This window comes from Xyrauchen texanus, chromosome 23 (assembly GCF_025860055.1).
Source record: "Xyrauchen texanus isolate HMW12.3.18 chromosome 23, RBS_HiC_50CHRs, whole genome shotgun sequence".
Lineage (NCBI taxonomy): Eukaryota > Metazoa > Chordata > Actinopteri > Cypriniformes > Catostomidae > Xyrauchen > Xyrauchen texanus.
This window is the reverse complement of record NC_068298.1, coordinates 5934987-5950287: the sequence shown is the minus strand read 5'-3', so window position 1 is coordinate 5950287 and position 15301 is coordinate 5934987. Positions and strand designations below refer to the sequence as shown.

Below are 15301 nucleotides of genomic sequence, written 5' to 3'. Positions count from 1 at the left end.
CAGCTGAGCAAGTGTTCGGTAACAGTCTCTGTATGTGATGTAGTTCTGGCTTGATATGTTTGGTAATCCTGCTGTCTAGTGCAAACCAAGCAGCACGTGTCTATCTGCACTCTCTAACACCACAGCACGTACTCTGTCTGACCAAAACTGGAGAGACTTCACTAATCCACAGATTACTGCAGCCACTCACTCTCCATTTCAAAACATCTCAATCTGTTAACATACGCTTCATCCGTACACATAACAGTCTCATTTATCACCCTGTTTTCCACTTCACAAGCCCGGCGTGTTTCATGCCCTGACCTTAAACTTTCAGGTCTTATTTGACAAGGCCCGGTGGCTTTTGTATGTTAATTTCTCAACAATGGGTTGTATGTACGTCTTGACCTTGGTTTAAAACTCTGAGAAGAAAAAAGGGACGGGGGCGATGCAAACAAGCTCGTTTCTGAGTCAGTGATCTGAAACACTAGGAGCTTCAAAACCCTTTGCTTAAAGGTCAAATCCATTATTGAAATGTACATCACATGCACAATCAGATAACATTTTCTTTAGCATCCCATGTGTACCATACATTCATTACTGCTAAAAATTTCCTTGGGGATTGCATGTAAAACCAAAAAATATTGGATAGGATTTAATTATTATAATTGCCCGTTATTATATTCATAAAGTCAAATGGAATGGAAATATGCCAAATTTTGAACTTGTTAAAATATATTTAGAAACAATATCTAAAAGTAAAAACCTAAAAGCAAGGAAAACTTTACAGCTATTTAATAGCTATAAGTTTTTTCTGTAAAATACATTTATTTTATTTTTTTACCCTTGACATGTATGGTACATATGTACTCTTGTATGTAAATTATTTTTGTTCTTGTTATATTGCAATCAAAAAAAAAATAAACATTCATTACTGCTATTTCTTTCTTTCTACTGCTATTGTGAAATTCTATAATGTAACTTGCTCCACTACAAGCTACTCAAAACTGAAAAGTACAAGCTTATCTACTGTTAAAGTATATTTTAAAAAGTAGTTAGCAATACAAGCTCATTTTATTAGCTCAAAAATAGTCAATTTATATAATTCCATATTTGTAAATAAATATACAGTGAGGAAACTAAGTATTTGAACACCCTGCTATTTTGCAAGTTCTCCCACTTAGAAATCATGGAGGGGTCTGAAACTGTCATCGTAGGTGCATGTCCACTGTGAGAGACATAATCTAAAAAAAAAAATCCAGAAATCACAATGTATGATTTTTTAACTATTTATTTGTATGATACAGCTGCAAATAAGTATTTGAACACCTGAGAAAATCAATGTTAATATTTGGTACAGTAGCCTTTGTTTGCAATTACAGAGGTCAAATGTTTCCTGTAGTTTTTCACCAGGTTTGCACACACTGCAGGAGGGATTTTGGCCCACTCCTCCACACAGATCTTCTCTAGATCAGTCAGGTTTCTGGGCTGTCGCTGAGAAACACGGAGTTTGAGCTCCCTCCAAAGATTCTCTATTGGGTTTAGGTCTGGAGACTGGCTAGGCCACGCCAGAACCTTGATATGCTTCTTACAGAGCCACTTCTTGGTTATCCTGGCTGTGTGCTTCGGGTCATTGTCATGTTGGAAGACCCAGCCTCGACCCATCTTCAATGCTCTAACTGATGGAAGGAGGTTGTTCCCCAAAATCTCGCAATACATGACCCCGGTCATCCTCTCCTTAATACAGTGCAGTCGCCCTGTCTCATGTGCAGAAAAACACCCCCAAAGCATGATGCTACCACCCCCTGCTTCACAGTAGGGATGGTGTTCTTGGGATGGTACTCATCATTCTTCTTCCTCCAAACACGGTTAGTGGAATTATGACCAAAAAGTTCTATTTTGGTCTCATCTGACCACATGACTTTCTCCCATGACTCCTCTGGATCATCCAAATGGTCATTGGCAAACTTAAGACGGGCCTTGACATGTGCTGGTTTAAGCAGGGGAACCTTCCGTGCCATGCATGATTTCAAACCGTGACGTCTTAGTGTATTACCAACAGTAACCTTGGAAACGGTGGTCCCAGCTCTTTTCAGGTCATTGACCAGCTCCTCCCGTGTAGTTCTGGGCTGATTTCTCACCTTTCTTAGGATCATTGAGACCCCACGAGGTGAGATCTTGCATGGAGCCCCAGTCCGAGGGAGATTGACAGTCATGTTTAGCTTCTTCCATTTTCTAATGATTGCTCCAACAGTGGACCTTTTTTCACCAAGCTGCTTGGCAATTTCCCCGTAGCCCTTTCCAGCCTTGTGGAGGTGTACAATTTTGTCTCTAGTGTCTATGGACAGCTCTTTGGTCTTGGCCATGTTAGTAGTTGGATTCTTACTGATTGTATGGGGTGGACAGGAGTCTTTATGCAGCTAACGACCTCAAACAGGTGCATCTAATTTAGGATAATAAATGGAGTGGAGGTGGACATTTTAAAGGCAGACTAACAGGTCTTTGAGGGTCAGAATTCTAGCTGATAGACAGGTGTTCAAATACTTATTTGCAGCTGTATCATACAAATAAATAGTTAAAAAATCATACATTGTGATTTCTGGATTTTTGTTTTTAGATTATGTCTCTCACAGTGGACATGCACCTACGATGACAATTTCAGACCCCTCCATGATTTCCAAGTGGGAGAACTTGCAAAATAGCAGGGTGTTCAAATACTTATTTTCCTCACTGTAAATACAGTATATCCCCATATACATATCACCTGACAGTTTAAAATGTAATTTGAACATATAAAGAAGACTAAAATATCAACTTGAAAACACCCTATTTTATACTCACTGAATAAAAATAGCAGTAATTAGGCGAACTACATATTTCGCTTCAAAAAAGTCAAAATACAAAGCAAGTATATTCAAGTAGTTTAAGTAGGTTGGTATATTAACATTATAGCAGTTAATGATATATACAGTGATGCAACTGTAAAATAAATGCCATTACAGCTTTTTACTGTGAATTTAACAGGATTTTTGTTACAGTTTGCTACCCATTACAGCCATCTAAATTAACGAATGGATGTTAAAAAGAACTGCTATTAAATCCCTAATGGTCATGACCCACATATAGGTTGATGGAGGCGTTCAAATATGGCCCATTTGCTGTATCCTACGTGGTCTTCGCGCTAGCAGCTTTTACTAAGCTCTTTAAAAGGCTGCCCTGAGGAATCAATGATAGCCGCTGGGAGCAGACTCTCAGAACCTTATCTCTGTTTATTTATCCAAAGAACGAACTCCACAGCACAATGTCCTTTTAACATCAGAAATAAATCAATAAAAAACAAACTCAGCCTCTTCACCTCATTGGGCTATCACAAGATATTGAGAGGCCTTATATAGTATATTTCGATTAAGGTAATGTTGAATGCTGTGATGTGGAACTCCGCTTTTGTAGAGTAACTCCCGTTTTCTCTGCGTCTGTTAGTCTCTATTTCTCTCAAGATAGATGGAGCATGAAGCATCTTTTAGAGTCATCTAGTCTAAGAAACAACTAATGTGAGCCTCTCACTGCCTCGATTTAAAGTCCACTCCAGCACTACAGTTTGAGTTTAATATGAAATAATGACTGTACTAATTGAAATAAATAACAATGCAATCACTATTCTCTGTCCACAACATGTTGTTTTATATTCTATGAATGTTCTTAAAAAAATTATGAATAATAAATATTCTGTGAGTATTTCTTGGTAAAATTATGAAATATTATGTTTATAGTCTATATAAATATAATGAATATTAAACATTTTGTGAGTTTTTGTTATTAAAATGATGAATGATAAATATTCTGTAAGTATTCTACACTCTTAGAATAAAGAAATAAGTCACTTGAGGTCCATTAATTAATTTATTTATTTTGACTGTACATTATCCCTTACATAGCCTAATGGTTTGTTTCGACTTGCCGCATTAAAATAGGGTCACGTGTATATTGGCCAATTTCCAAGAACTTTAAATGCAGCTCATCAGTCACATATTAGTACCAGCACTATCTGTTTGAAATCTGCGTCACAATAGACCATTTATATGGACATATTTAACAATAAATGTCGGGGCGGCTGTGGCTCAGTTGGTAGAGCGGGTCGGCCATTAATTGCAGGGTTGGTGGTTTAAATAGCGGCCCACATGACTCCACATACCGAAGTGTCCTTGGGCAAGACACTGAACCCCAAGTTGCTCCCAATGGCAGGCTAGTGCCTTGCATGGCAGCTCTGCCGCCATTGGTGTATGAATGTGTGAATGAATGGGTGAATGTGTCACAGTGTAAAGAGCACTTTGAATACTTTTAAGGTTAAAAAGGCGCTATAGAAGTGCAGACAATTTAACAAAAATTCATATTCATATTCTTATATCTTAACAAAAGACATCATGGTTATAGGCCAACTCGCTATTGAAATGTGTCCCTTCTTAATTCTACTTAAATTGTCCTTAAAGGTTTTAACTTTTTTAGCCATGACAGCTCAGACAGGGCAAAACCAACTGCTCAAGACAATGAGATCATTAACATTTTAAGTGGCAACAACTTACATTTAATTCCCTCCAATAACTCTAACCCAGTCTGTGCATTTGCATATGATTATTTTAAGAACCGCCTTCAATTTCTTCTCCTGCACTTGAATTCAGTGTTTGCTTTCTTCTCCTCTAACCTCAAGCTATTTGATGCACCTGACAACCTGCAGTCATTTGTGTGGTATAGTAAAAATGAAAGTAGAAGCATTGTATAACATTACAAAATAGCTGATGCAAGGACATTTGTCCAACCTTTTGGTCAATAGTAGAGGAATATGTGCCCTGGAATAAAGGCATCCTAGTCATTTAGGGAAGTACAATATTTCAGGGTGCTTTATGCGAGTATAAGCTTTTTAGTTGCATCCAGCTTGCCAAGACACTGCTATGAAACGTATATATGGGCTTACCTTTTCAACTTGATTTTCCCAAGTCCTTAAACAAAAATATTTCCACATGCTCCAAGTTACTCATTTTAACTTAAAGTTGTTTTGTTACCTTATTAAACGCCTAAAGCCCCTCTAAAACCCATGTAGCTTTTCAAGCACATTCACATTTATTCCAGTTAAGTCAGGTGTAAGCCTGGATTGTCCTTTGTGACTGATAGAAAACATGATAGAGTTGATCCAAGATGGCGGCGCGGTAGCACGCAGCGGCCACTCCGGATCCACAATGGTGCTATTTTTGTTGAAAAAGCCCGACTTTTGCAACACATGGACATCGGAGCAACCGGTGTTCGTGTCTACCATCGCCAGACACTACTGAAATATAAGACTCATGCAAAAACCAAGCTGCATGATGACCTGCAGGAGGCGCTACACGTACTCGGCTTGCTGCGGAGACCAGGCCTCCAGCCCTCGGCGTCGCCTGATGCCGGTGGCCGGGGGAGAGGACGTCGTAAGCGGTGAGCGAGAAAGCGAAGCGCGGAAAGAGGGCGGGGTCCATGCTAGGCTAAAACAAACCCTAGCCGGCCGGCTCTCCCGCCTATCCTGCTCTCAAATGTTTGCTCCCTGGACAATAAACTGGACTATATCCGACTCCAGCAGGCTACGCAGCGTGAGTTTAGAGACTGCTGCGTCTTTGTTTTCACGGAGACGTGGCTCAGCGACAGAGTTCCGGATGCCGCCATTCAGCTAGACGGGCTCGCCTCGCTTCGTACCGACAGAAATACAGCTCTCTGCGGTAAGACTCGCGGTGGTGGCTTGTGTGTTTACATCAACACGGAATGGTGCAAGAACTCTATGCTAGTCTCTAGTTACTGTTCATCGCTGTTGGAGCTTGTGACTGTTAGATGCAGACCTTTTTATCTACCATGGGAATTCACCACTGTTTGCATAACCGAGTTTACATTCCCCCAGCGCTAATGCTAAGGAAGCGCTCTGTGAACTGTATGGGGCTATGAGCTGAACTGCAGAACGCTCACCCCGACGGACTGTTTATTGTCGCCGGAGATTTCAACCATGCAAATCTCAAGACAGTGCTCCCTAAATTCCATCAGTATGTGGACTTTGCAACGAGAGGGGCTGAACGCGCTTGATCTTGTTTACACAAACATCCCAGGCGTGTACCGGCGGAGCCCCGCCCCCACCTCGGCTACTCAGACCACATCTCTGTTATGTTAATTCCAGCATACAGACCGGCTAGTCAGACGCACAAAACCGCTTCAGAAGCAGGTGAAAACCTGGCCAGCAGGAGCCATCTCTGCTCTTCAGGACTGTTTTGAGTGTACTGACTGGCACATGTTCAGGGAGGCTGCAACATATGGCGATTCTACCAACTTGGAGGAATACACAGCATCAGTGACCAGCTACATCAGCAAGTGCATTGATGATGTCACTTTCTCCAAGACCATCACCACACGCTCCAACCAGAAGCCGTGGATGACTGCGGAGGTGCGCACGCTGCTGAGGTCCCGAGACTCCGCCTTCAGAGCAGGCGATAAGGCAGCCCTAAGAACAGCTAGGGCCAAACTGTCACGGGCAATCAGAGAGGCAAAGCGCGCACACGCCCAGAGAATCCACAGTCACTTCCAGGACAGCGGTGACATGCGGCGCATGTGGCAGGGCATCCAGGCCATCACCAACTACAGGACAACATCAGTTGCCTGTGACAAAGATGCCTCCCTTCCAGATGCGCTGAACGACTTCTACGTTCGGTTTGAAGTGCAGAACGACGTGATGGCGAGGAAGTCCACCCCTCCTCCCAACGACCAGGTGCTCTGTCTTACCACGGCAAATGTGAGGAAAACTCTACGTAGAGTCAACCCACGGAAGGCTGCTGGACCAGACAACATTCCTGGCAGAGTGCTCAGAGGATGTGCAGACCAGCTAGCAGATGTTCTTACCGACATCTTCAACATCTCTCTGAGCAGCGCCGTCGTTCCAACGTGCTTCAAGGCCACCACCAATCATCCCCATGCCAAAGAAGTCTTCAGTGTCCTGCCTCAACGACTACCGTCCCGTCGCACTTACACCCATCATCATGAAGTGCTTCGAGAGGCTCGTCATGAGGCAGATTAAGACCCAGCTGCCCCCTCACTAGACCCACTGCAGTTTGCGTATCGCTCAAACCGCTCAACGGACGATGCCATCACCACAACCCTCCATCTGGCCCTCACCCACCTAGACAATAAGGACTCATACGTTCGAATGCTGTTCATAGATTTCAGCTCAGCATTCAACACAATCATTCCCCAGCACCTGATTGGAAAGCTGAACCTGCTGGGCCTGGACACCTCCCTCTGCAACTGGATCCTGGACTTCCTGACTGGGAGACCTCAGTCAGTCCGGATCGGGAACAGCATCTCCACCACCACCACACTGAGCACTGGGGCCCCCAGGGCTGTGTGCTCAGTCCACTGCTGTTCACTCTGCTGACTCACGACTGTGCAGCAATGCACAGCTCGAATCACATCATCAAGTTCGCCGATGACACGACCGTGGTGGGTCTCATCAGCAAGAACGACGAGTCAGCATACAGAGAGGAGGTGCAGCGGCTGACGAACTGGTGTAGAGCCAACAACCTGTCCCTGAATGTCGACAAAACAAAAGAGATGGTTGTTGACTTTAGGAGAGCACAAGGTGAACACACTCCGCTGAACATCGACGGCTCCTCTGTGGAGATCGTCAAAAGCACCAAATTGCTTGGTGTGCACTTGGCGGAGAACCTCACCTGGTCCCTCAACACCAGCTCTATCACCAAGAAAGCCCAGCAGCGTCTCTACTTTCTTCGAAGGCTGAGGAAAGCACATCTCCCAACCCCCATCCTCACTACATTCTATAGAGGGACTATTGAGAGCATCCTGAGCAGCTGCATCACTGCCTGGTTTGGGACTTGCACCGTTTTGGACCGCAAAGCCATTGCGGATCCAAAGATCATTGGGGTCTCTCTTCCCTCCATCAAAGACATTTCCAAAAAACACTGTATCCGCAAAGCAACCAGCATTGTGGACGACCCCACACACCCCTCACACAAACTCTTTACCCTCTTCCCGTCTGGCAAGAGGTACCGAAGCATTCGGGCCCTCACGGCCAGACTGTGTAACAGCTTCTTCCCCCAAGCCATCAGACTCCTCAATACTCAGAGACTGGTTTGACACACACGTGTCCTGAGTTGCACTTTAATTACTGTCACTTTATAACTGTCTGCTACCTCAATAACTGCTATGTGCATAGAACATTATCTCATAGTATGTTATGTTTACATTTTTAGAAACTGTCATCTTTTTGCACTACTGAGTACTGGTCGGCGCTGCACTGTGTCTATTGTCCTGTTCATTGTCAGAAATTTGTTGTACTGTCCTGTACTTTTTGCACATGTTTGCACGTGCACTTTATATAGGTATATGTAGGTTTTTTTATATAGGTATTTTATTTCGTTGTGTTGTCTCATGTGGTCCTGTGTTGGTCCTTTGTTGTTTTTATGTAGCACCATGGTCCTGGAGGAACGTTGTCTCGTTTTCCTGTGTACTGTACTAACTGTATATGGTTGAAACGACAATAAAAACCACTTGACTTGACTTGACAGTGTACTAGTAAAGGACACAAGGAGACACGCTTGTATGAAAGAGCTCTGTAGTACATCTTTGAAATGGCTATTACGACTGTATGCACGTGTGGGTATGTGCTTGTGTTTGTTACAAAATCATTCACATGTGAGTTAAACTACAAAGACAACCATTGTATTCTACCAGAATAGCAGAAGCTCTTTCAAAGGGCCGGTAAACATGCAATACTTGCAGAATGCAAGTAAAGAGCTCTGAATACAAGCAAAAGAAATATGGAGGTTGCAATGGTGTTTAAAATGAAACCTTTTATCTATTTGCTATTTATGCTTTTGTGTATACATCACTATGGTGCTGGTGTGGAAAAAGAGGAACTAATCTATTTTGCAATCATTTAAAATGGTACAGACGCTGTTGTATCAAAAGAAATGGATAGAATATTGCATAACACTATTGTCCATTTTGAGAATTGGAGCACACAGTTAGTGTAGAAGATCTTTGTAGTGAAGATCTTTGAAGGACGCAAGAAGGTCAAGAGGTCAATGTTTTTTTGTTTGTTTGTTTTTAATGGCAGGTTCATAATTTAGACACATGCAAACAAAACAAAGGCACAGATATAGAAACAGAAAACGTATATAATACAATTATCAAGTATACACAAACATAATTCCATGTCTTTTTCTCAAAATATCTTTATTGTGCTTAAATGTTAACATCCCATCTGCATCCCAAACAGAAATCTACACCAACAAAAATCAAATAAAATACATAGTCACTCTGTAAAATTAAACGGAGTGACTATTTGCACCCCGGTGTAAATAGCATCTGCCACATAGTGCAGCTATTTGCAGCCCAAAAGTCTTGTGGAACCATAGAAATATTTGACAAACTAAACAGTAGGTGTCACTGCAGTTGCGTGGGGTTTTAAGCAGTGTGTGAATGTTTACTGTTGTCCTCGTGACCGCGTTTGAATCCACTTTTTGTCCCACTCTTTTCCCATCATTTAATACTACTTAAAATAATAGATAAAAATGAATATACTGTAAATGTTGATTGCATCACGGTAAATTGGTAACGCACCAGGGTGCAATTAGTATCTACCATTATTTGCACCAGGTTGAGGTGAAAATAATATCTTCCACTATTTGCACTGGGGTGTAAATAGAATTTACCATTATTTGCACCAGTGTGCAAATAGAATCTGACTTGATTGTATGGTGAAATATGGCCATGACAGGTTTTTCAAGATTCATCCATAAAGCCATCAAATGTAAGCCCTCCACTTCTACCTAAAAAACACCATAAGTGTTTTTCAAATACCTACATTCTGTTAGACAGTTAGAAGTAAACAATTTTCTGATACCCTCTGTACGGATTGAGCATGCAAGCAGAAAACCACATCAGTCACTGTTTGTTTTCAGTTGTTTACCTGGTTCTGCAGTTTATTTTGTGATCATTTCATGCTGAACCACGGAGGCAGATGAATTACTGTCTACTGAGTGACCTTCAAGTGAGCGATGGCAATAGTCCAGTGTTTTTCATCCATGGAGGTCAATAAAGGTGACTGGAAGTACATCACCTGATTTGATCAGTGAAAGAGTGTGGATGCAGAATTAACTCTATTGTGGTTTCTTGTGTAAGAGCTTCCAAATCTGATATCAAGTACATGACATCAAAACGTCCTCATCACACTGAGCATGGAACACTGTAGTAACAAAGTAAAAGAAAGTAGCAAGCAATGATTTTTTGATGGATAACATACTCAACAATGAAATATGACTATGACACTAAATCCATTTGAAGAATAAATCAAATTGTGTAAGGTCAGTGTTATGATTTTAAACTAAGACTTATGAATGGAACGACTTATGAATGGAACGTCGGGCAGTGGTGGCTCAGTGGTTGAGGCTCAGGGTTACTGACCAGAAGGTCGGGGGTTCAAGCCCCAGCACCACCAAGATGCCACTGTTGGGCCCTTGAGCAAGGCCCTTAACTCTGGGTTGCTCTGGGGGGATTGTCCCTGTAATACGTGCACTGTAAGTCGCTTAAAAGCGTCTGCCAAATGCATAAATGTAAATGAATGACATATTTCCAGAAAGCATGACATTAGTTTTGATGAATTGTCACTATTTTTGACATAAAATGTTATTTAAAGGAATATTTTGGGTTTAATACAAGTTCAGCTCAATCAACAGCATTTGTGGCCAGGGCTGGACTGGTAATCTGGCATACCTGGCATTTTCCTGGTGGGCCGACGTACATTGGTGCCGATCAGGGGTGGACTGGCCATCGGGAGAACCGAGCGGTCGTCCGTGAAATGTGTCGAATGGGCTGTGATAAGCTAAAATGAACCACCGCGTTATGCATAACGGACCACAAAACGGCGCCGCGATATGCAGAAAAGGATACTAATCTTGTGTAAAGTTATAACCAACTGTGTTGCCATGACGACAACGCTGTAAACCCTAAAACGACCGTAAAAATTTCTATTTAAACAACTTTACATCTCAAATAACACACACATTTTAACAGAAAATTGATGCAAGTGCTTTTATTAAATTGTAAGCTTCACATTTCTGTGTTTAAACCCTCCAAAACTTGGCCACATTCACTTCCGTTGTAAGTGCCTTATGAAGAACATTATGGCACAACTACTGCTGACTGAGCGTAACTTGTATTGAACCCGGAAGGGGGTGGGAATCACAAGGTTAACTATCGGTTAACTGGCGATATGATATTATATCGATATTTAGGTCACGATGCAATATTATAGCGATTCTTTATTTTTGGTGTATTGCGATTTCAAAACTACGATATTTCACCCAATGTTTCTCATTCGTCTTCATTGGATTTCAGAGAACTGTGACCAAATCATCAAATGCATTGTTAAATGAATATAAAAGTGCCAGTTTACAAAACAAGGCCAGTTTATTTCCAAATACCCATGTACAGTACAATGCAAAGCTATATGCATATACAGTAAGACCATGTAATGGGTCCTTATTTCTGTGGTTAGGTCAATGTAGCTAGTCTTTCTCAAAATGTATTATAGTATTTATGAATACAATAGTAGCCTAAACACTTAAAATAATTATTTATTACAAAACATTTTCAATACAAAAAGTATAATAGTTTTCAACTAAAATGTTAGGAATATGATACTAACTTTTCAGTCAAAATACCTCAGTTAATGTTATTACTGTAAAATTGTAATACATTTTAGTAACGGTGGGTGATTATGTGTAAAGCATGACAACTGCACCTTCTTAGGGAATGTTGTTGATTTCCTCAATTAATTTGACAAAGATAAAATAAATTACATTAAAATATCAATACTTGGCCTGTTTTCAATGTTTTTTTCCCACCTCAGGAATATTCCTTTAATTTCATCATTTGATTTGGATGATAAATGGATGCGTTGGAGCTGATAGTGTAGGGAAAGCAGCCAACAAGAGTGTTCAGTGACTTCATACTTAATTCCCATACTTCCATTTGTGTTTGAAGACATCACTATCATTCTTAAATAGAAGTAGATATGCAAACTTCTGACTGATAGAGAGTTTAAAGTTTTGTTTCTACAACTTTTTATGTATCTTAACTGACAGAAAAAGACCAGCCTGTTTCTAACTACAGTACATGTTTCTCTCAAACTAAAAGTAAAAATGACAAGGCAGCACAGAGCTCAGAACTTTGGATGTAACCATCAGAATGGATTTAAATCAGCGGGAACATTAAAAATACCGGCCTACGAGGCCAACATACCAATAAAGGCATTAGAAGAGAGGAAATTCACAAGCAGGGCCATACATAATCTTTCAAAACACCAATGACCACACAACAAATGTTTTTCCTCAGCAAAACCCAATATAAGCTAGCGTGAATGGCAGAGCTACGGAATTAGGCGGATCAGCTTGTTTCTTTGGAGATACCATCCAAACTTCTCCAAGCTCACTTCAACCAATCGAAATGTATTTTTCAGTGTATTTTTTCCCAACTAAATAATCCGAACCTCTAACCCTAACCCTAACCCTTCTCTAATGAGAGTTGAAATATGCTCTTCAGTGACAGGGAATTGCAACAGAAATCCCTTTTAATGCATGGCCTTTATGGACAACAATTGCTTATTCACCAAATCACCATGACAACTCCAAGGCACATTTCTCTCTCTCTCTCTCTACTTTGCAATTCAGTACTTTCTCACAAGTTTTTCAACAACAGAGTAACTCTCCACAACTTTGTCCTTGAAAAAGTAGAACTGTAAGGCCAATCCAACAGTCATAAATGACATTTTGAGTGGCACCAACACCAGTGAATCACTGTTTAATAATTTGACAGTGTTTAATATTGTTAATCAACCAAAGATTAAAGATTTGTGGAATATGTGTACTATAATAAATAGGATAAAACACAATTGAAAGCCCATGATTTCAACATTAAAGTGATTGCATTGATCCCTTTACAACCATACTGAAATGCCTACACTATGTATTCATTAATTAATTTATGCATGCATAATTTCCAAATAATGCTGTAACTGTGCATGCTAAATATTATCAATGATTGGACAATATTGCAAAGCAGATCTCAAAGTATTAAGACATCTTTCCTTTACGAAGTGTGCATGCAATATGGCTGAACCATAAATCCAATCACCAACTCATAGAGGCATCCACGCGTTAAATTAACGCATCATGCATCTGCAAGTAGCCTTCCATCTGTTAGTGTCGCGTCACGAGAAAATCAGAACGCTCTCGTTAAAATCAACAGCTGTCCAGACAGCAAGTGCGCGACGCGTCTGGAAGCGTTGCGGCTGGAATCCTGTCGTCGCCACGAGACCAACCAAGACACGTTTGAAACATTTTGCGCACGCTTAAGGCACGACGCGTGTTCCAGCGTTAATAGAGGAATCCTGACGTTTGCTCCCATGACCGATCGAACACTTTTTAAACCGAGTGAGAGCTACATGACATTTAAAACCCTATCTAAGTTTCAAGAGATCTTTTGTTTGGGCTGCAAGTGCATGAGGGGTATTTCAACGTTGCGGATGGAATCCTGGCGTGCCGACCCAGTCTACTAATCAAAGACTGTTTTTAGGCGAGCGGCGAGACGCGACGCGATAGTGGCCGTTCACACTGAACGCGTTTTTGTGACTGTCCGCACTGTTTAGGAATTGTTTTTCTATGTGCACATGCACATTATGGTTTTTAGACGCCGTGTCAGATTAAAATTAACATAAACTTAAAAAAATAAATAATAAACGCATCTCGAGACACCTGCGTTCTGCTCTATTCGTTGCGCTCCGTCTAGGTTTTTTTTACGCGTTCGATCTGAACGGTCACTTAGATTACCTCGCGGATTATCTCATATATAGGTCTATATATATTACAAACAAATTGTGATCTAGTTTTGTCGCGTCACTAATGTAACTTGAAGATTGGGGTGTAACAAGTGCAGGGCTCACCATTCACACCCCTCGTTACTTTTACCGGCAGCGCATCGCAGCCTGACTATTTCACTTTAATAAGCCCACTTCAGCTATTCGTATTAGCCTATATTTAATTGCGCATTTCTTAACAACAAATCAAATAACTAAAGTATAGCTCTTGCATTTAACTGAATTCCTAATTGGCATCTTGTTCAAAGACATATATCTAGCTTATCAACTAAAACACATCAGCAGTGCGTAATGCCTAATATTCAGTAGGTTCATGATGGTGTCGGATCAATTTATCAAGATTTTAAAACCATTAATCTCACAAGTAACTCACCTGCTTTGGTGAAATATCGAATGCCCCATTCCTGGTATTCCCTTCCCCACAAAAAGAGCCTTGGTATAATCCTTGGCAGTTACGTTAAGATTTCCTCGCACTGTTCTTCATGCAATTCATGTGACCTTTTCCAGCAAACGCATCCTTCATCCTTTACACTCCAGTCACAGTCGCGTGTTTTTCCTGTGTGTATGATCCTGGTGCTCTGGTCCTGCGTGTGCGTGAGCTCCCCACACCAGCCTCACGAGTACGCGCTGCGCGGACACGCTTGAGTGTTCGGGAACGCCGGGACATGCGCGAGTTACTAGGAAACCAAATGCGCGCACACGGGCTGCATATAGGAAAGACGGGCGTATGAGTAACCCTGCTTTTCAGGACATATCCATACAGCTTTGTTGTGCTGGAACTCATATATATATATATATATATAAAATAGCAAAAAAACCAAAACTCCACACTTAGGCTAATGAAATCTCAGAGTGACTCATATGTGCTTTATACTCTATATCTTTATAGGGGGTGAATAGCTGCTGTACATTTGTCACATTTGGCAGATTTTGTCACACATTTCCGCAAGTGAATATTTTTCAAAGTATGCTTATTTTTGAAAGTCAAGTTGTTCTGAATAGACAGTAGACATAGGCTATCTTGAAGTCTTGATTTCAAAATAAATTGATAAAACAATTTTTACAGTGAACATTTCCACAGTTATGGCCGAGGATAAATAGATGGAGTGGTGGTGGCATAGTGGGCTAAAGCACATAACTGGTAATCAGAAGGTTGCCTGTTCGATCCCCACAGCCACCACCATTGTGTCCTTGAGTAAGACACTTAACTCCAGGTTGCTCCGGGGGGATTGTCCCTGTAATAAGTGCACTGTAAGTTGCTTTGGATAAAAGCGTCTGCCAAATGCATAAATGTAAATTACTAAAAAGTTCAAGAGTTAATTTAACACACGTTGAGCTTTTGTGAGCAAAGCATATCACACTGTG

The 15301-nt window shown here is 41.2% G+C and overlaps 1 protein-coding gene across 2 annotated transcripts in view; it reads right to left on the bottom strand.

Annotated features, from left to right (window-relative positions):
- LOC127662999 (neuroligin-3-like) overlaps positions 1–14535 on the bottom strand; it is a 214344-nt gene extending 199809 nt beyond the window's left edge. For both annotated transcript variants that reach the window (XM_052154373.1, XM_052154374.1), the window contains exon 1: positions 14310–14535. The gene's annotated coding sequence lies outside the window, so the exon portion shown is untranslated. The remainder of the gene's footprint in view (positions 1–14309) is intronic.
- Between the last annotated feature and the right edge of the window lie 766 nt (positions 14536–15301).